Raw genomic sequence first — 20,490 nt, 5'->3', positions numbered from 1 at the left:
CACCTCCTTGTTGACCACGCTCAAGAAATATTCTGTGAATGAATTAGGATCCAAAACGGTTTCAGTCTGGATACAGAAAACAGGTCTTTATAAAAAAGTAATGGATTCCACATATAAATAATATAATACAGTATTTATCTTTCTCTGACTTATTTCACTTAGCATAATGCCCTCCAAATCTATTCATGTTGCTGCAAGTGACAAAATTTCATTCTTTTTATGGCTGAGTGGTATTCCATTGTATATACACCACATCTTCTTTATCCATTCATCTGTTGATGGACACTTAGGTTGCTTCCATACTTGGCAATGTAAATGGTACTGCTATGAACATGGGGGGTGCATGTATCTTTTTGAATTAGTGTATTTGTTTTTTTCAGATACAAGGAGTAGAATTGCTGGGTCATATGATAATTCTATTTTTAGTTTTTTGAGAAACCTCCATACTGTTCTCCACAATGGTTGCACCAATTTACATTCCCACCAACAACAAACTAATGAACATAACAAAGAGAAGAGTCACAAATCGAGAACAAATTAGTAGTTACCAGTGGGGAGAGGGAAGGAAGAAGGAGCAAGATAGGGGTAGGGGGTAAGGGTACAAATTATTAGGTATAAAATAAGTTAAAGAATATTGTACAACACGGGGAATATAGCCGATATTTTATAATGCATATACATGGAGTATAACATATAAAATTGTGAATCACTATATTGTACACCTGTAATTTATATATAACATTGTATGCAAATATACTTCAATTTTTAAAATTGTAAAAAAATTTAAAATAATGGAGATAAACATAAGGTTTGTTTTGTTTTACATCTTTATTGGAGTATAATTGCTTTACAATGTTGTGTTAGTTGCTGCTGTATAACAAAGCGAATCAGCTATAAGTATACATATATCCCCATATCCCCTCCCTCTTGTGCCTCCCTCCCATCCTCCCTATCCCACCCGTCTAGGTGGTCACAAGCACCAAGCTGATCTCCCTGTGCTATGTAACTGTTTCCCACTAGCTATCTATTTTGCATTTGGTAGTGTATATATGTCAATGCTACTCTATTACTTCATCCCAGCTTACCCTTCCCACTCACCGTGTCCTCAAGTGCATTCTCTATGTCTGCGTCTTTATTCCTGTCCTGCCCCTAGGCTCTTCAGAACCATTTTTTTTAGATTCCCTATATATGTGTTAGCATACACTATTTGTTTTTCTCTTTCCAACTTACTTCACTCTGTATGACAGACTCTAGGTCCATGCACCTCACTACAAATAACTCAATTTCATTTCTTTTTATGGCTAATATTCCATTGTATATAGGTGCCACATCTTCTTTATCCATTCATCTGTCTATGGACACTTAGGTTGCTTCCATGTCCTGGCTATTGTAAATAGAGCTGCAATGAACATTTTGGTACATGACTCTTTTTGAAATATGGATTTCTCAAGGTATATGCCCAGTAGTGGTATTGCTGGGTCATATGGTAAGTCTATTTTTAGTTTTTTAAGGAACCTCTATACTATTCTCCATAGTGGCTGCACCAGTTTACATTCCCACCAATAGTGCAAGAGGGTTCCCTTTTCTCCACACTCCCTCCAGCATTTATTGTTTGTAGACTTTTTGATGATGGCCATTCTGACTAGTTTGAGGTGATACCTCATTGTGGTTTTGATTTGCATTTCTCTAATGTTTAGTGATGTTGAGCATTCTTTCATGTGTTTGTTGGCAATATGTACACCTTCTTTGGAGAAATGTCTGTTTAGGTCTTCTGTCCATTTTTGGATTGAGTTGTTTGTTTTCTTGATATTGAGCTGCATGAGCTGCTTGTATATTTTGGAGGTTAATCCTTTGTGAGTTGCTTTATTTGAAAATATTTTCTCCCATTCTTAGGGTTGCCTTTTCATCTTGTTTATGGTTTCCTTTGCTGTGCAGAAGCTTTTAAGTTTCATTAAAATTTGTATGGAAACACAAAAGACCCTGAATAGCCAAAGCAATCTTGAGAAAGAAAAATGGAGCTGGAGGAATTAGGCTCCCTGACTTCACACTATACTACAAAGCTACAGTCATCAAGAGAGTATGGTACTGGCACAGAAACAGAAATATAGATCAATGGAACAGGATAGAAAGCCCGGAGATAAACCCACGCACATATGGTCACCTTATCTTTGACAAAGGAGGCAAGCATATACAGTGGAGAAAAGACAGCCTCTTCAATAAGTGGTGCTGGGAAAACTGGACAGCTACATGTAAAAGAATGAAATTAGAACACTCCCTAACACCATACACAAAAATAAACTCAAAGTGGATTAAAGACCTAAAGGTACAGCCAGACAGTATCAATCTCTTAGAGGAAAACATAGGCAGAACACTCTATGACATAAATCACAGCAAGATCCTTTTTGACCCACCTCCTAGAGTAATGGAAACAAAAACAAAAATAAATATAAGGTTTTGACATTTAATTTTATGAGAATAATGTGAGAGAGAAAAAGCAATTGAGCTGCAGCAGCATATGTTAGGAAGAAAAAATATTTTATTTGACACTAAACACCATTTCAGTCAACGTCACCTTGTAGTCATTAAAAAGTTACTCTGCTCCTGGGCCCTATTAATACCGGGCAGTAGCTAGAGGGAGGGGATGGAGCTGCTCTATCACGGCTACCTCCAAGTCTACGTGCAAAATGCTCTCTGTTCTCAGGATCATGTTTGCACAGGGACAGAGAACACATCCAAGTTACCATCAATCCAACAGTAAAGGATCTGTAAAACAAGTCAGGTGAAAAACAGTCAGGGGAATTACAGACTATGCTCTGGAGAAGATATAAAATGGCATGCTAGTTTTATACACACATTTGAAGGGCTGTACATCTGTACCACAGCCCCAGAATTATAGAAGCAGAATGGATGTTATCCATAGGAAAGCAGATTTGGAACCAACAGAAGGAAGAACACGTATTTCTAACAAGGTAATAGTTCAAATCGTAATGGTTTTGAGAGATTGTGTGGTCTTATCACTGAAGTTTCCAATCCTTACATCATTCACTCATTTACTCATTCACTCAACAAGTCATGATTTAGTGCTTTCTGAATGCTCTATATGACTGTTTCTATTTAATTCCCCAGTGTCTTCCCTCATCACTCATCCTTTCTGTCACCAAACTCTGGACACTGTGACCTTTCATTGGTCACCTAAAAGGTCCTTTCTCTTTCCTGCCTAGAATACTCTTTGCCTTTCTTAATTCCTTTTCATCTTTCAGGTCTAAGCTTAAATGTTATTCCCATAGGTACTTTTCCTGGTATCAAAACCTAAATAAAATCCCACCCCCATCCAGCTTTACTAAAGTATGATTTACAAACCATAAAATTCTCCCATTATCAGTGTGCCAGTCAATAAATTTTAGTAAATAGATGTAGTTTTACAAACAACACTCCCATTCGGCTTTGAAACATTTCCATTTCCCCCAAAAGTTCTAGTACGTCCATTTGGAAGCAATCTCCATTCCCAGAACCAGGCCACCATTGATCTGCTTTCTGTCTCTATAGTTTTATCTTATCTAGAAACTTCATATACTATACTGAACCATTTCATGTGTATTCTTTCACTTAGGATGTTTTTGAGGTTTATAGGTGTTGTTACATGCAACAATATTTTGTTCCTTTTAATTGCCAATAATATTCCCTTGTAAGGATATGCTTCATTTTGTTTATTCATCAATTGGATATGGACATTTGGTCTGTTTTCAGTTTAGAGCTATTTTGAGCAATGCTACTATCAACATTCATAGGGATGTCTTTGTGTGGATATTAGTTTTCATTTTTATTAGGTAAATACCTAGAAGTAGAAATGCTAGGTAACATGGCAAGCGTATGGTTAACATTTTTAAGACATGATACAACTACTTTCCAAAGTAGCTCTGTTATATTACCTTCCCACAAACAATATATCAGGGTTCTAATTTCTCCATATTCTTGACATCTACTTGCTATTTTCTTTTTAATTTTAGCCATTTTAGAGAGTTCAACAGGTATGCCATTTTGGCTTTTTTTTCTCTAATGACTAACAATGTTGAGCATATTTTCATGTGCTTATTTGCTACCCATATGTTGAAATGCCTATTCAAAACATGTGTCCATATTTTACTTGGATTGTTTTTCTTCTTATTGAATTGTAAGAGTTTTTCATATATTGTGGATACAAGTTCTTTACCAGATATACTCAAGATATATCAATATATTCAAGATATACTTTCTTGAATTCTCTGGCTTTTCTTTTCTGCTTTCTTACTAGTGTCTTTTTAAGAGCAAAACTTGACTTTTTAATTTAGATGAAGTCCAGTTTATCATATTTTCTCTTACAGATTATGCTTTTGATGTTATCATATCTAAAATTTCTTTGTATAACTGAAGATTACAAAGATTTTCTCATGTGTTTTACACTTATAGTGCTTACATTTAAGTATGTGATCCATTATATGTTAATGTTTGTTATTGGTGAGTTAAGAATGTAAATTTCCTTTTTCGTTGTTGTTGTTTCTCTTTTTCTTTGCATATGGTATCCAATTTTTCCAGCATCATTGGTAGACAAGGCTATCATTTCCCAAAAGAACTACCTTGCACTTTTGCCAAAATCAATTAACTGTAATAATGATGAGTAAGTCAAAATCATGGACACCTATATATTCCGTTTTGTAAATAACAATTACTGATAAATACAAGACATTTATAAATGCAATACAAGCAGACATTAAAATGTGTATGTATTAAATTTGTTCAATAAACAAATAATTGGTGTGTATTTACAATGTAGGCAATCTTGACAATACACAGGCAAATCATACATAGAATCTGCTGTCAAAAACGTACCATCTAGGCTCGGAAGTGACAAGGGTTTCAAGACGACAAACATGAAGTGGATATCCAGGCAGAAAGAGGTTACCTTTAACTGAGGATATCTACATAGGCTTCTCAGAGACAGTGACCTTCAAGACAGAACTTGACAGATGGGTGGGATCTGAGTCTACGGAAATAAACTGAAGGGTTTTCCAAACGGAGGATCCAGCCTGGACACAGGCAAAGAGACAAAAGAGGAGGGAAAGGGGTATTTGGGTGATATATAGGAAATATCCAAAAGAGACAGACAGTAATATGGGAAAATAAATCTGAAGATGTTAGCCCCAGGCTAAAGAACTGGATTTTATTTTCTGAGCTGTAAGAGTTATTTAAGGTTTATGAGCAGAAGAATTCTGTGCTTGCACTAGTAAAATGAAACTGTTAAAAAAAACACTTACCATCTTTTCTAAAAGTATTTAATTTCACTAGGAGATACTGTAATTCAGTGCCTGCTCTAAAAGTTCCTGTGCCTATTCTTATCTTGATACCAATTAAATTAGATTAAATGAATTCTTTAGATTTGAGCCTTCTTTTTTCTTGAAGTGTACTCATCCATTCTTTTAATACATATACGTACATATACATATACATATATATATTGCATATATGTATACATATATATTGCATATATACATATATATATATACATATACATATATATATATTGCTTTAAAGATATTTATAAGTACCTTCTATATGATGTGTTATGGATACATATTGGTTTAAAAGGGGGGAAGCCTGTTCTCAGCCTTCATGAAGCAAATTTACACACACACACACAAATTTGCATACCTTAACTACATTAAGAGCAATAACATATTTAAATAGACCTTAATATTTTGAAGCCTTCTTTCACATATACATTAACTTATTAATCCTCTGAAAACCATTTTAGAACAGTATTACAAGCCTCACTTTACACAAGAGATCATTGAAGAACACAGGATTAACTCGTTCAGGGTCATAAGGCTGGAACATTAGAAAGTCAGTACTCTAACCCAGATCTTCTGATTCTAAACCCAGTAATCTTGCCATGGTGTTTAAAGTTTTTAAACTATAGATTTGCTTCTAAATTAACATGGAGAAATTTCAGTGTCTGGCCTAATCTATGGTATGATGTGCAACACGGAAAAAATAGTCTGTCCATTTTGGTATATGTTTTAGCCATTTTATTCTCCATACCCACACACCCCAGCCCAGCTCTCCCAGCCCCGCTTCCTACACACGCTATAGGAGGATGTTTAACAGACACCACTCAGGTCTAATTCTGACTGCTTACCTCTGGGTCACACATGCAATAGCTCCTACTCTGAGCAGGGAGAAGAAGATTTGATCTATTAACAGACCAGTCATCTGTCGGAAAGTCTGGGCTCAGCCCAAAGCCTCTCAGGATAGAGAGATAAGAAAGACAGAAAGAATAAAATGAAAGCTGAGAAAACCTGGAGAGGTCTGTAAATAGGTCAAAGATTTTTAATTGCTTCCAAACTGGTGAATTTGGCCCAGACAACCGTCCTTAATTCAGGAAGACCAGTCTCAAAGGAGATTCATTCTAGGTAAGTGCCAAAATGTCAAAGTTTAATGCTTTCTAAAATAAATGATCATTTTGCAAACCCACACGTTTACTGTCACCATGATACTGTGATTCAAAGTCGGTCTTAGGGAAATAGACATTTTTTTTAGGTAAACCATTTATATTTTGTTAGAAACTTTTTAAGGAAATTTCTAGCAATACCAATGGTATTACATGAGAAATTTATTCTGAAGTAAAGTTAACCTTGCCACAAAGGATGCACTAAGAATTCTGCCAGGATCATACAGTCTATACGCAAGTTGTCATGTTTCTTCATTTTTCATTTGTACTATTTTGAGGTATTCTTAGGAGCAGGATCCAAATAACATAATCTAGATCCAATGGAAAAGAAAAAATTAAAGGCTACACCTCATATGTGACATGGAAACAGAATCCTAAGAAACTATTAAGTGAAAATTGTCATAGACTATTTGACACATTAAAAGGCTTAAGAGGAGTACAGATTCCTGAAGAAAATTATTTACATGAAACTTTTTTGCATGTAACACTTTCATATCTAATAAGTGTGTTTCTTTTGATATAATTATCATAACAATAACAATAACCTCTAAATAGAGGGGGATTAATCTAATCTAATCTCTTCTGGGACATTAAACTAATTAGCATGGCGTGATCTCCAGGTAGAAATAGGCACATCAGTTTTTTTAACTTTTTATTTTGAAATAATTGTATATTCATAAGAAGTTGCAAAAATGTTCAGAAATATCCTATGAACCCTTTGTATCCAGCTTCCTTCAATTTTAGCATCTTGCATAACCACACTAAATTTCAAAACCAGGAAATTGACCTTGATACAATCCATAGAATTTATTCAAATTTCACCAGTCTTGCACGCACACGTTTGTGTGCACACGTGTGTGTTTTCATGCAGTACTATCAAATGTGTAGTTTCATGGGACGACCACCACAGCCAAGATACAGAACAGGTCCATCACCACAAGGCTCACATGCAGCTTCTTTATAATTCCACCCACACCCCGATTCCTAGCTCCCTAAGCAACAATCTCTTTTCCATCTCTGTAATTTTCTTATTTTTAGAATGTTCTATAAATGGAGTCATGCAGCATCTAAACTTTTATGTTCTTACTCAGCCTAATTCTCTGTTGAGTCAACCAGGTTGTTCTTGTATCAATAGTTTGTTCTTTTTCATTGCTGAGTAATATGCCATGGTATGGATGTACCACACTTTGTTAATCCCTTCACCCATAGATAGAGGCTTGGCCATTACAAATAAAACTGCTACAACATCCATGGACAGGTTTTTGTTTGAACATAGGTTTTCATTTCTCTAGAGTGAATGTCCAAGAGTGCAACTGTTACATCACATAGCAATTGCATGTTTACTTTCATAAGAAACTACCAAAATATTTTCCACAGTGACGGTGCCATATTACATTTTCACCAGCGAACCGTGGGTGATTCAGTTCATCTACCTCCTCATCAGCAATTGGGGTTGTCATTACTTTGTATTTTAGCCATTCTAATAGGGGTACAATGATATCTCATTGTGGTTTTAATTTTTTTTCTAATGTTTAATGACTTTCAGCATTTTTTCATGTGATGATATGCCATTTGTAGAGCTTCTTCAGTGAAATGTCTGTTGCCCATTTTCTGATTGAACTGTTTGTATTTTTATTGCTGTGTTTTCAGAGTTCTTTATATATTCTAGGTGCAAGTTCTTTTTTTTTTTTTTTTGGCCACACCGTGTGGCATGCAGGGTCTGTAGTTTCCCAACCAGGGATCGAACCTGTGCCCTCTGCAATGGAAGCACGAAGTCTTAACCCCTGGACCGCCAGGGAAGTCCCTATAAGTTCTTTGTCAGATATGTGGTTAACAATTATTTTCTCAAGCACATAAATTTTATAAAAAATAAAAAATAGGAGAATGTTGACATGACACATACATAATTACATTATTTCCTCCAGGAGACATCCAATCTAATCAATAGTCAGAAGTTCTGAGGAGAAATACAGAGACTCATTGGGACTCACATAGAATCTCAGGGTTGGAAACAATGATAAAGAGCATTTTAAAGCTGAAAAATTCCTACCACATTTTATCATCATTCTCAAGTTTAATCTCTTTGTGGCGCAGTGACTAAAAGCATCAAGCACCTAGGAAAGCTTGTTTCTCCATCCCATTCCTGTGAGTGATATAATCTCAGGAGGTGCCTCTTTCACTGAAATGTGTTTTCTAGATATGATTCCATTATATCTGGGTTCACAGAATACCTTAAGTCTAGACAGAGTAATATTTCCAAACTTTTTCTTATGACACAATGTAAATATTACTGTTGCTAACGTGTTCTGACTTTGTTACAATCACTAAAAATAAACCAACCTGAAATTTTACATCAGCTAAAATTGTATTTCAAAATGGCATACTGTCATAAAATCAATTTAAATTCTAAGTTCTACCTTAAAATCCTGTAACACTTAAAATATAAGTCAAATTTAATCTCTTTCTTCAAATGTTATTGTGAAATAAAGTTGACTTTTAAAAGGGCTGGAAAGCAAATATTAAAACTCGTGTGGTTCTGTTGAAAGAGCGCTTTCACTTTCCTTTTTGGTAGAGAGTTCACGCATGAGGAGATTATTGGACATACACTGTCAATGTATGTCCTGTCATTGCCCTCCTGGCATTGGTTTTGACATTCAACTTCATATCCCCTTCATATAAATGATAGGTTACAGAAAAATTATATATGGAATAAAAATGCAGTTTAGGTAGAAAGGAAGTTAATACCTTGCTTATATAACACTATTTGGTTGAGAAATGTCATGAAATAAACTTGTTTTCTATTTATATACTTACATTTTATTTATGTGAGTGAGGCTATTAGGCAGATTCAGCACAAAAATGCCAGTGAATGATTTTAGAGCGTGTGTACATGTATATCAAATTTATTAGGGTGGAAACAGTGATATGTTTGCAAACAATTGACATAGAATGCCTGAACATCGAGGGGTGTTGACAAGAATGTGAGTCAAAACAAAGTAGCCGAAGTCCAAGGCAACTTCAGAATAAAAAGAAAACAATGAAAAAAAGAACCGGAAAATTGAATGGTTCTTGCATCTGGGGACAGGCACCTGTGCTACCTGGTGACTAAAAACCAGGGATGGTCCTAAAACTGAGAATAAATAGTGGCAGTCTGCCATCTACAGGCAATCAGGTCATTTTCACCAGTGTGATGTATTCGGAGCTAGTCCCTGACTCCAGACCCACAGGCATGGAAAACCTTCCCTGCAATTCAATTTCTATAATTTAAAAAGGGGGAATCTGGGGCCGGGGGATGGGGGTTGGGATTAGCAGATGCAAACAATTATATATAGATTGGAAAAGGTCCAACCATATAGCACAGGGAACTATATTCAATACCCTGTGATAAACCATAATGGAAAAGAAGCTGAAAAAGAATGCATATATATGTATAATTTAATCACTTTGCTGTACAGCAGAAACGAACACAACATTGTAAATCAACTATACTTGAATAAAATAAAATTTAAAAATAAAAATAAAAAACCCAGATATAAGGGAAGATGGCGGAAGAGTAAGACGTGGAGATCACCTTCCTTCCCACAGATACATCAGAAATACATCTACACGTGGAACTGCTCCTACAGAACACCCACTGAACGCTGGCAGAAGACCTCAGACCTCCCAAAAGGCAAGAAACTCCCCACGTACCTGGGTAGAGCAAAAGAAAAAAGAAATAACAGAGACAAAAGAATAGGGAAGGGCCCTGCACCAGTGGGAGGGAGCTGTGAAGGAGGAAAGGTGTCCACACACTAGGAGACCCTTCGCGGGCGGAGACTGCGGGTGGCAGAGGGGGGAAGCTTCGGAGCCGCGGAGGAGAGCGCAGCCACAGGGGTGCGGAGGGCAAAGCGGAGAGATTCCTGCACGGAGGCTCGGCGCCGAGCAGCACTAACCAGCCCGAGAGGCTTGTCTGCTCCCCCACCGGGGCGGGCGGGGCTGGGAGCGGAGGCTCGGGCTGCGGAGGTCAGACCCCAGGGAGAGGACTGGGGTTGGCGGGCGTGAACACAGCCTGAAGGGGTTAGTGCGCTACGGCGAGCCGGGAGGGAGTCCGGGAAAAGTCTGCAGCTGCCGAAGAGGCGAGAGACTTTTTCTTACCTCTTTGTTTCCTGGTGCGCGAGGAGAGGGATTCAGAGCGCTGCCTAAACGAGCTCCAGAGACAGGCGCGAGCCGCGGCCGTCAGCGCGGACCCCAGAGACGGGCAGGAGACGCTAAGGCTGCTGCTGCCACCACCAAGAAGCCTGTGTGCGAGCCCAGGTCACTCTCCACACCGCCCCTCCCGGGAGCCTGTGCAGCCCGCCACGGCCAGGCTCCCGTGATCCGGGGACAACTTCCCCGGGAGAACGCACGGCGCGCCTCGGGCTGCTGCAACGTCACGACGCCTCTGACGCAGCAGGCTCGCCCCGCCTCCTCCGTACCGCTCCCTCCCCCCGCCTGAGTGAGCCAGAGGCCCCGAAGCAGCTGCTCCTTTAACCCTGTTCTGTCTGGGCGCAGAACAGACGCCCTCAGGCGACCTACACGCAGAGGTGCGTCCAAATCCAAAGCTCAAACCCAGGAGCTGTGCGAACAAACAAGAGAAAGGGAAATGTCTCCCAGCAGCCTCAGGAGCAGCGCATTGAAACTCCACAAACAGCTTGATGTGCCTGCATCTGTTTAATACCTGAATAGACAACGATCATCCCAAATTCAGGAGGTGGACTTTGGGAGCAGGATATATTAATTTTTCCCCTTTTCCTTTTTTTGTGAGTATATATGTATATGCTTCTGGGTGAGATTTTTTCTGTATAGCTTTGCTTTATAATAGCTTTATTTTACTTCACTATATTTTATCCTCTTTCTTTCTTTCTATTTTTTCTCCCTTTTACTCTGAGCCGTGTGGATGAAAGGCTCTTGGTGCTCCAGCCAGGCATCAGGGCTGTGCCTCTGAGGTGGGAGAGCCAACTTCAGGACACTGGTCCACAAGAGACCTCCCAGCTCCACGTAATACCAAATGGCGAAAATCTCTCAGAGATCTCCATCTCAACATCAAGACCCAGCTTCACTCAACGACCAGCAGGCTACAGTGCTGGACACCCCATGCCAAACAAATAGCAAGACAGGAACACAGCCCCATCCATTAGCAGAGAGGCTGCCTAAAATCATAACAAGGCCACAGACACCCCAAAACACACCACCAGACGTGGACATGCCCACCAGAAAGACAAGATCCAGCCTCATCCACCAGAACACAGGCACTAGTTCCCTCCACCAGGAAGCCTACACAACCCACTGAAACAACCTTAGCCACTGGGGACAGATACCAAAAACAAAGGGAACTACGAACCTGCAGCCTGTGAAAAGGAGACCCCAAACACAGTAAGATAAGCAAAATGAGGCGACAGAAAAACACACAGCAGATGAAGGAGCAGGGTCAAAGCACACCAGACCTAACAAATGAAGAGGAAATAGGCAGTCTACCTGAAAAAGAATTCAGAATAATGATAGTAAGGATGATCCAAAATCTTGGAAATAGAATAGACAAAATGCAAGAAACAGTTAACAAGGACGTAGAAGAACTAAAGAGGAACCAAGCAACAATGAAAAACACACTAAATGAAATTAAAAATACTCTAGATGGGATCAATAGCAGAATAACTGAGGCAGAAGAACGGATAAGTGACCTGGAAGATAAAATGGTGGAAATAACTACTACAGAGCAGGATAAAGAAAAAAGAATGAAAAGAACTGAGGACAGTCTCAGAGACCTCTGGGACAACATTAAACGCACCAACATTCGAATTATAGGGGTCCCAGAAGAAGAGAAAAAGAAAGGGACTGAGAAAATATTTGAAGAGATAATAGTTGAAAACGTCCCTAATATGGGAAAGGAAATAGTTAATCAAGTCCTGGAAGCACAGAGAGTCCCATACAGCATAAATCCAAGGAGAAACATGCCAAGACACATATTAATCAAACTGTCAAAAATTAAATATAAAGAAAACATATTAAAAGCAGCAAGGGAAAAACAACAAATAACACACAAGGGAATCCCCATAAGGTTAACAGCTGATCTTTCAGCAGAAACTCTGCAAGCCAGAAGGGAGTGGCAGGATATACTTAAAGTGATGAAGGAGAAAAACCTACAGCCAAGATTAATCTACCCAGCAAGGATCTCATTCAGATTTGATGGAGAAATTAAAATCTTTACAGACAAGCAAAAGCTGAGAGAGTTCAGCACCACCAAACCAGCTTTACAACAAATGCTAAAGGAACTTCTCTAGGCAAGAAACACAAGAGAAGGAAAACAACTACAATAACAAACCCAAAACATTTAAGAAAATGGGAATAGGAACATACATATCGATAATTACCTTAAATGTAAATGGATTAAATGCTCCCACCAAAAGACACAAACTGGCTGAATGGATACAAAAACAAGACGCATAGATATGCTGTCTACAAGAGACCCACTTCAGACCTAGAGACACATACAGACTGAAAGTGAGGGGATGGAAAAAGATATTCCATGCAAATGGAAATCAAAAGAAAGCTGGAGTAGCAATTCTCATATCAGACAAAATAGACTGTAAAATAAAGACTATTACAAGAGACAAAGAAGGACACTATATAATGATCAAGGGATCGATCCAAGAGGTAGGTTTTACAATTGTAAATATTTATGCACCCAACATAGGAGCACCTCAATACATAAGGCAAATACTAATAGCCATAAAACAGGAAATTGACAGCAACACAATCATAGTAGGGGACTTTAACACCCCACTTTCACCAATGGACAGATCATCCAAAATGGAAATAAATAAGGAAACACAAGCTTTAAATGATACATTTAACAAGATGGACTTAATGGATATTTATAGGACATTCCACCCAAAAACAACAGAATACACATTTTTCTCAAGTGCTCATGGAACATTCTCCATGATAGATCATATCTTGGGTCACATATCAAGCCTTGGTAAATTTAAGAAAATTGAAATCATATCAAGTATCTTTTCCGACCACAATGCTATGAGACTAGATACCAATTACAGGAAAAGATCTGTAAAAAATACAAACACATGGAAGCTACACAATACACTACTTAATAACGAAGTGATCACTGAAGAAATCAAAGGGGAAATCAAAAAATAGCTAGAAACAAATGACAATGGAGACACGACGACCCAAAACCTATGGGACGCAGCAAAAGCAGTGCTAAGAGGGAAGTTTATAGCAATACAAGCCTACCTCAAGAAACAGGAAACATCTCGAATAAACAACCTAACCTTGCACCTAAAGCAATTAGAGAAAGAAGAACAAAAAAACCCCAAAGCTAGCAGAAGGAAAGAAATCATAAAGATCAGATCAGAAATAAATGAAAAAGAAATGAAGGAAACAATAGCAAAAATCAATGAAACTAAAAGCTGGTTCTTTGAGAAGATAAACAAAATTGATAAAGCATTAGCCAGACTCATCAAGAGAAAAAGGGAGAAGACTCAAATCAATAGAATTAGAAATGAAAACGGAGAAGTAACCACTGACACTGCAGAAATACAGAAGATCATGGGAGATTCCTACAAGCAACTCTATGCCAATAAAACGGACAACCTGGAAGAAATGGACAGATTCTTAGAAATGCACAACCTGCCGAGACTGAACCAGGAAGAAATAGAAAATATGAACAGACCAATCACAAGCACTGAAATTGAAACTGTGATTAAAAACCTTCCAACAAACAAAACCCCAGGACCAGATGGCTTCACAGGTGAATTCTATCAAACATTTAGAGAAGAGCTAACACCTATCCTTCTCAAACTCTTCCAAAATATTGCAGAGAGAGTAACACTCCCAAACTCATTCTATGAGGACACCATCACCCTGATACCAAAACCAGACAAAGATGTCACAAAGAAAGAAAATTACAGGCCAATATCACTGATGCACACAGATGCAAAAAGCCTCAACAAAATACTAGCAAACAGAATCCAACATCACATTAAAAGGATCATACACCATGATCAAGTGGGGTTTATCCCAGGAATGCAAGGATTCTTCAATATACACAAATCAATCAACGTGATACACCATATTAACAAATTGAAGGAGAAAAACCATATGATCATCTCAATAGATGCAGAGAAAGCTTTCAACAAAATTCAACACCCATTTATGATAAAAGCCCTGCAGAAAGTAGGCATAGAGGGAACTTTCCTCAACATAATAAAGGCCATATATGACAAACCCACAGCCAACATAATTCTCAATGGTAAAAAACTGAAACCATTTCCACTAAGATCAGGAACAAGACAAGGTTGCCCACTCTCACCACTATTACTCAACATAGTTTTGGAAGTGTTAGCCACAGCAATCAGACAAGAAAAAGAAATAAAAGGAATCCAAATCGGAAAAGAAGAAGTAAAGCTGTCACTGTTTGCAGATGACATGATACTATACATAGAGAATCCTAAAGATGCTAGCAGAAAACTACTAGAGCTAATCAATGAATTTGGCAAAGTAGCAGGATACAAAATTAATGCACAGAAATCTCTTGCATTTCTATACACTAATGACGAAAAATCTGAAAGTAAAATTAAGAAAACACTCCCGTTTACCATTGCAACAAAAAGAATAAAATATCTAGGAATAAACCTACCTAAGGAGACAAAAGACCTGTATGCAGAAAATTATAAGACACTGATGAAAGAAATTAAAGATGATACAAATAGATGGAGAGATATACCATGTTCTTGGATTGGAAGAATCAACATTGTGAAAATGACTCTACTACCCAAAGCAATCTACACATTCAATGCAATCCCTATCAAACTACCACTGGCATTTTTCACAGAACTAGAACAAAAAATTTCACAATTTGTATGGAAACACAAAAGACCCCGAATAGCCAAAGCAATCTTGAGAACGAAAAATGGAGCTGGAAGAATCAGGCTCCCTGACTTCAGACTATATTACAAAGCTACAGTAATCAAGACAGTTTGGTACTGGCACAAAAACAGAAATATAGATCAATGGAACAGGATAGAAAGCCCAGAGATAAACCCACGCATATATGGTCACCTTATCTTTGATAAAGGAGGCAAGCATATACAGTGGAGAAAAGATAGCCTCTTCAATAAGTGGTGCTGGGAAAATTGGACAGATACATGTAAAAGTATGAAATTAGAACACTCCCTGACACCATACACAAAAATAAACTCAAAATGGATTAAAGACCTAAGTGTAAGGCCAGACACTATCAAACTCTTAGAGGAAAACATAGGCAGAACACTCTATGACATAAATCACAGCAAGATCCTTTTTGACCCAGCTCCTAGAGAAATGGAAATAAAAACACAAATAAACAAATGGGACCTAATGAAACTTAAAAGCTTTTGCACAGCAAAGGAAACCATAAACAAGACCAAAAGACAACCATCAGAATGGGAGAAAATATTTGCAAATGAAGCAACTGACAAAGGATTAATCTCCAAGATTTACAAGCAGCTCATGCAGCTCAATAACAAAAAAACAAACAACCCAATCCAAAAATGGGCAGAAGACCTAAATAGACATTTCTCCAAAGAAGATATACAGATTGCCAACAGACACATGAAAGAATGCTCAACATCATTAATCATTAGAGAAATGCAAATCAAAATTACAATGAGATATCATCTCACACCGGTCAGAATGGCCATCATCAAAAAACCTAGAAACAATAAATGCTGGAAAGGGTGTGGAGGAAAGGGAACACTCTTGCACTGTTGGTGGGAATGCAAATTGATACAGCCACTATGGAGAACAGTACGGAGGTTCCTTAAAAAACTACAAATAGAACTACCATACGACCCAACAATCCCACTACTGGGCATACACCCTAAGAAAACCATAGTTCAAAAATAGTCATGTACCAAAATGTTCATTGCAGCTCTATTTACAATAGCCAGGACATGGAAGCAACCTAAGTGTCCATCATCGGATGAATGGATAAAGAAGATGTGGCACATATATACAATGGAATATTACTCATCCATAAAAAGAAATGAAATGGAGGTATTTGTAATGAGGTGGATGGAGTTAGAGTCTGTCATACAGAGTGAAGTAAGTCAGAAAGAGAAAAACAAATACAGTATGCTAACACATATATATGGAATCTAAGGGAGAAAAAAAAAAAGCCATGAAGAACCTAGTGGCAAGATGGGAATAAAGACACAGACCTACTAGAGAATGGACTTGAGGATATGGGGAGGGGAAGGGGTGAGATGTGACAGGGTGAGAGAGTGTCATGGACATATATACACTACCAAAGGTAAATTAGATAGCTAGTGGGAAGCAGCCGCATAGCACAGGGAGATCAGCTGGGTGCTTTGTGACCACCTAGAGGGGTGGGATGGGGAGGGTGGGAGGGAGGGAGATGCAAGAGGGAAGAGATATGGGAACATATGTATATGTATAACTGATTCACTTTGTTATAAAGCAGAAACTAACACACCATTGTAAAGCAATTATACTTCAATAAAGATGTTTAAAAAAAAAAAGAAAATAATAAACCCATAAATAAACAAGTTAAAAAATATAAAGGGGGAGTTTTTTCTTCTGAGAGAGATTAAAAATCTTTGGGTAGATGTCAGGAAGGAAACCATATTCTAATATGTGACGAGTATGGAAAGAAAGCTCTTGCAGGCTAAAAGCCAAATTTTATGGTATGATTTTCTGTGTCAAGCAAAATTCAAGCAAAATAAAAACATCCAGAATTAGACATTTCTGTGGGATTGAGTTTGTAGATGTACTTGACCTTGTTAAAGTTGAACAAGATGGGAGGTAAAGTGCAGCCTGGAGAAGAGCCAGGATGATAGTCAAGCGTTATTCTGTATTTTATTTACAATGAAAACAAGAATTTTTTTTTTCCTGAGACATCTATGAGTAAGCACTCTCAAAATGCTTTTAAGGTATAATTCTACAAGATGAAATGATCTTTCTACTACTGAAATATTGTATTTTTAGTTTTAAATTTCCAGAAAAAAAATAAGGAACACCCACATGTTTCATTATGTTTCCTGTGTTTTGTTTGACATTGTTTCAGTTATTCAGATCAATAAAGAAACAGGCTGAGGTGAGAAAATGTGATAAAATTTAATTCAAAATATAGTTTAACAAAAAATTGAAGTTTATTTCTTTCCCATTTTACTATTTCTCACTTAGCATTAACAGCATCCTGTGTCCTAGAACAGAATAAATAGGACGTGTTCACACAAACTTGACAATTATACAGTGACAAAACACGTCTAGTGTGTCACCATTCACAAAGACATTCTAGGTGGTGTTTTTGCTAAAAATTATCACTCTAGGCAGTCAGTTGAAATACATAACATATAAAACTTTTAGGGAAAAAAAAAACTAGGAAGAAATCTTTAAGACCTAGGGCTAAGCATTCTTAGATTTGCCACAAAAGGAAACATCGACAAATTAGACACCAAAATTAAAAACTTTTGTTCTGTGAAACATTCTGTTTAAGAGGATGAAAAGACAAAAGGCAAGCTACAGACTGGGAAATGTATTTGCAAATATCTGAAAAAGAACTGGTATCTAGAACATGTAAGGAATTCTCAAAACTCAACAATAAAAAGAATCCAGTTAGAAAATAAGCAATAGACATTTCACCTAAGATGATTTAGAGATAGCAAATAAACACATGAAAAGATGTTCAAAGTTATTAGACTTCAGGGAAATTAAAATTAAAACCAAAATGAAGTAAAACTGCACATCAGAATGGCTAAAATTTTGTAAAAAGTAACAACAATAAATGTTTGTGAGGATGTGGAAAGACTGTATCATCTCTCAAACTTTTCTGGTGAGAAGGTCAAATGGCACAATGATTCTGGATAACAGTTTGGTAGTTTCTTATAAAAATAAGCGTGTAATTACCATAAAATGCAGCAACTGCACTCTTGGGCATTTACTGCAGAAAAATGAAAATTTATTCTCCTGCAGAAACTTGTAAATGTTCATAGCAGCTTTGTTTGTAATAGCCCTAAACCGGAAACTACCCAAATGTCTGTCCATGTGTAAATAGTTCAATAAACTAAGGTACATCCACACCATGGAATACTACTCAGCAATCAAAAGGATGGACAATTGGTACATGCAACTTGGAAAGATCTCAAGGGAATTAACTGAGTGAAAAAAACCCAACCCCAAAGTTTACATACTATATGATTCCATTGTGCAACATTCTTGAAATAACACAATTATAGAGATACAGAAAAGATTAGTGGTCACCAGGGTTTTGGGAGTGGGAAGGTGGAGGGGAGGTGGGTGAGGAGGAATATAGGTGTGGTTTTTAAAGGACAGCATAAGAAATCATCATAGGGATGAAACTATTCTCTATCTTGATGATGGAGGTGTGGTAGTATGAGAATGTACACATGTGATAAAATTGCATAGAACCAAAAGAGACATACACACACACACACACACACACACACACAAATACATGTAAGACGGATGAAATCTGAATCAGTTCTGTGGGTTGTACTCAGTCGATTTCCTGGTTGTGATATTGTACTATTGTTTTGCAAGATGTTACCATTGGGGGAAACTGGGTGAAGGGTACATGTGATCTCCCTGCATTATTTCTTACAATCACATCTGAATCTACAATTATCTCAAAATAAAAACTTTAAGTATCAGAAAATAAATGAATAATAAAAACAACTAATAAATAATTCAATAAAATAAAAAATATAGTATATTCTGAAGCAAACTCTCAATTTTCTTATGAAATGTGCAGAACTCAAGTGGGAAAAAAAAGTAGCAAGACTATAGGCAACCAAAATCACACTCTATTAAATCTTTAAAAGATTTACTCATAGGAATTCGAAAGGATTCATCTCTTCTACTTTTCCCTATTTGTTGCTTGAAAGTTACTAAAGTGGGACAAACTGTTAATCACCCACACAGTGGGGAGGAAGAGACTTCCTCTGCAGTAAAGGCTCAACCCCAGGTCTGAGCTGAGACAGCTCTCTATGCTTAGAAACGTCTGTTTGCAAGGTCGGCCCTTGGCTGGCATCTGGGAACTTGGGTTTCAAGAGTGTTCCCATGATCCTCTAGAGATAAAGGTGGTATGCTGAGCCTAAACTGTTTGTACAAACAATATGGTTTGTCCTGGACACCTGCTTTTCTCCTGGCAGTCTAGAATTCAGGTATGTGCTCAGCGGAGGGTGACCTTGTGACCAGCACTGATAAAAGTCCTGGGCCCTGAGTCTCTATGCAGTTTCCCTGGAAAACATTTTATCACCACTCAGTGCTGGAGGAATTCAGCATGTTCTGTGTGACTCCTCTGGGGAAGAACCCCTGGAAGCTTGGGCCTGGTTTCCTCTGGACTTTGCCCGACCTTGCAAATAGATATTTCTAAGCATAGAAAGCTGTCTCAGTTCAGGCCTGGGGTTGAGCCTTTACTGCGTACTAGGTCTCTTACTCCCTACTGTGTGCGTGATTAATAGTATGTCCCATTTTAGTAACTTTCAGGCAACAAATAGGGAAAAGTAGAAGAAATGAATCCATTTGAATTCCCATGAGTAAATTGTTTAAAGATTTAATAGAGAGTGATGTCAGAAATACATATACATATATATTTACTGCAGGTTACAGCTAATCGTGCTACTTTTTTTTCCACTCAATTCCTGCATATTTCATAAGAAAATTAAGAGTTTGCTTCAGCGTATAATGTGTGCTTCCTCTTTGCTTTGTAACCTTTTGTTTTAATAAATCATACCCTGAGTATATCCTGAGTCCTGTAACTCAGAATAGTCTAGAATAGTCTAGAATCACTGAACCTGGTGGTGTTGGGGACCTCTGACTATCTGGATAATAAAGAAGAAACCCTGGATAATCTGTCTAATCTTGTTGAACGGCTAGATATATTCTGTTAATAAACCAGATTTTCTACTGCTTAAAAAATTCCCATGTTGAAGAACCTTTTGGAGAATATA

The 20,490-nt window shown here is 37.6% G+C and overlaps 1 protein-coding gene across 3 annotated transcripts in view; it reads right to left on the bottom strand.

Moving 5' to 3' along the window:
* The window catches only part of LOC309660798 (uncharacterized protein), a 336,267-nt gene that overhangs the window by 70,840 nt on the left and 244,937 nt on the right, over positions 1-20,490 (bottom strand). Inside the window, exon 3 of one of the 3 annotated variants that reach the window (XM_082461923.1) lies at positions 4,940-5,063. The exons of the other annotated variants lie outside the window; for them this stretch is intronic. The gene's annotated coding sequence lies outside the window, so the exon portion shown is untranslated. The remainder of the gene's footprint in view (positions 1-4,939; positions 5,064-20,490) is intronic. 3 annotated transcript variants of the gene reach the window in all.

Source organism: Balaenoptera physalus, assembly GCF_965194825.1.
Source record: "Balaenoptera physalus genome assembly, chromosome: 5".
Lineage (NCBI taxonomy): Eukaryota > Metazoa > Chordata > Mammalia > Artiodactyla > Balaenopteridae > Balaenoptera > Balaenoptera physalus.
Note: the sequence above shows the minus strand (reverse complement) of the source record. Positions and strands in the feature narration are given on the sequence as shown.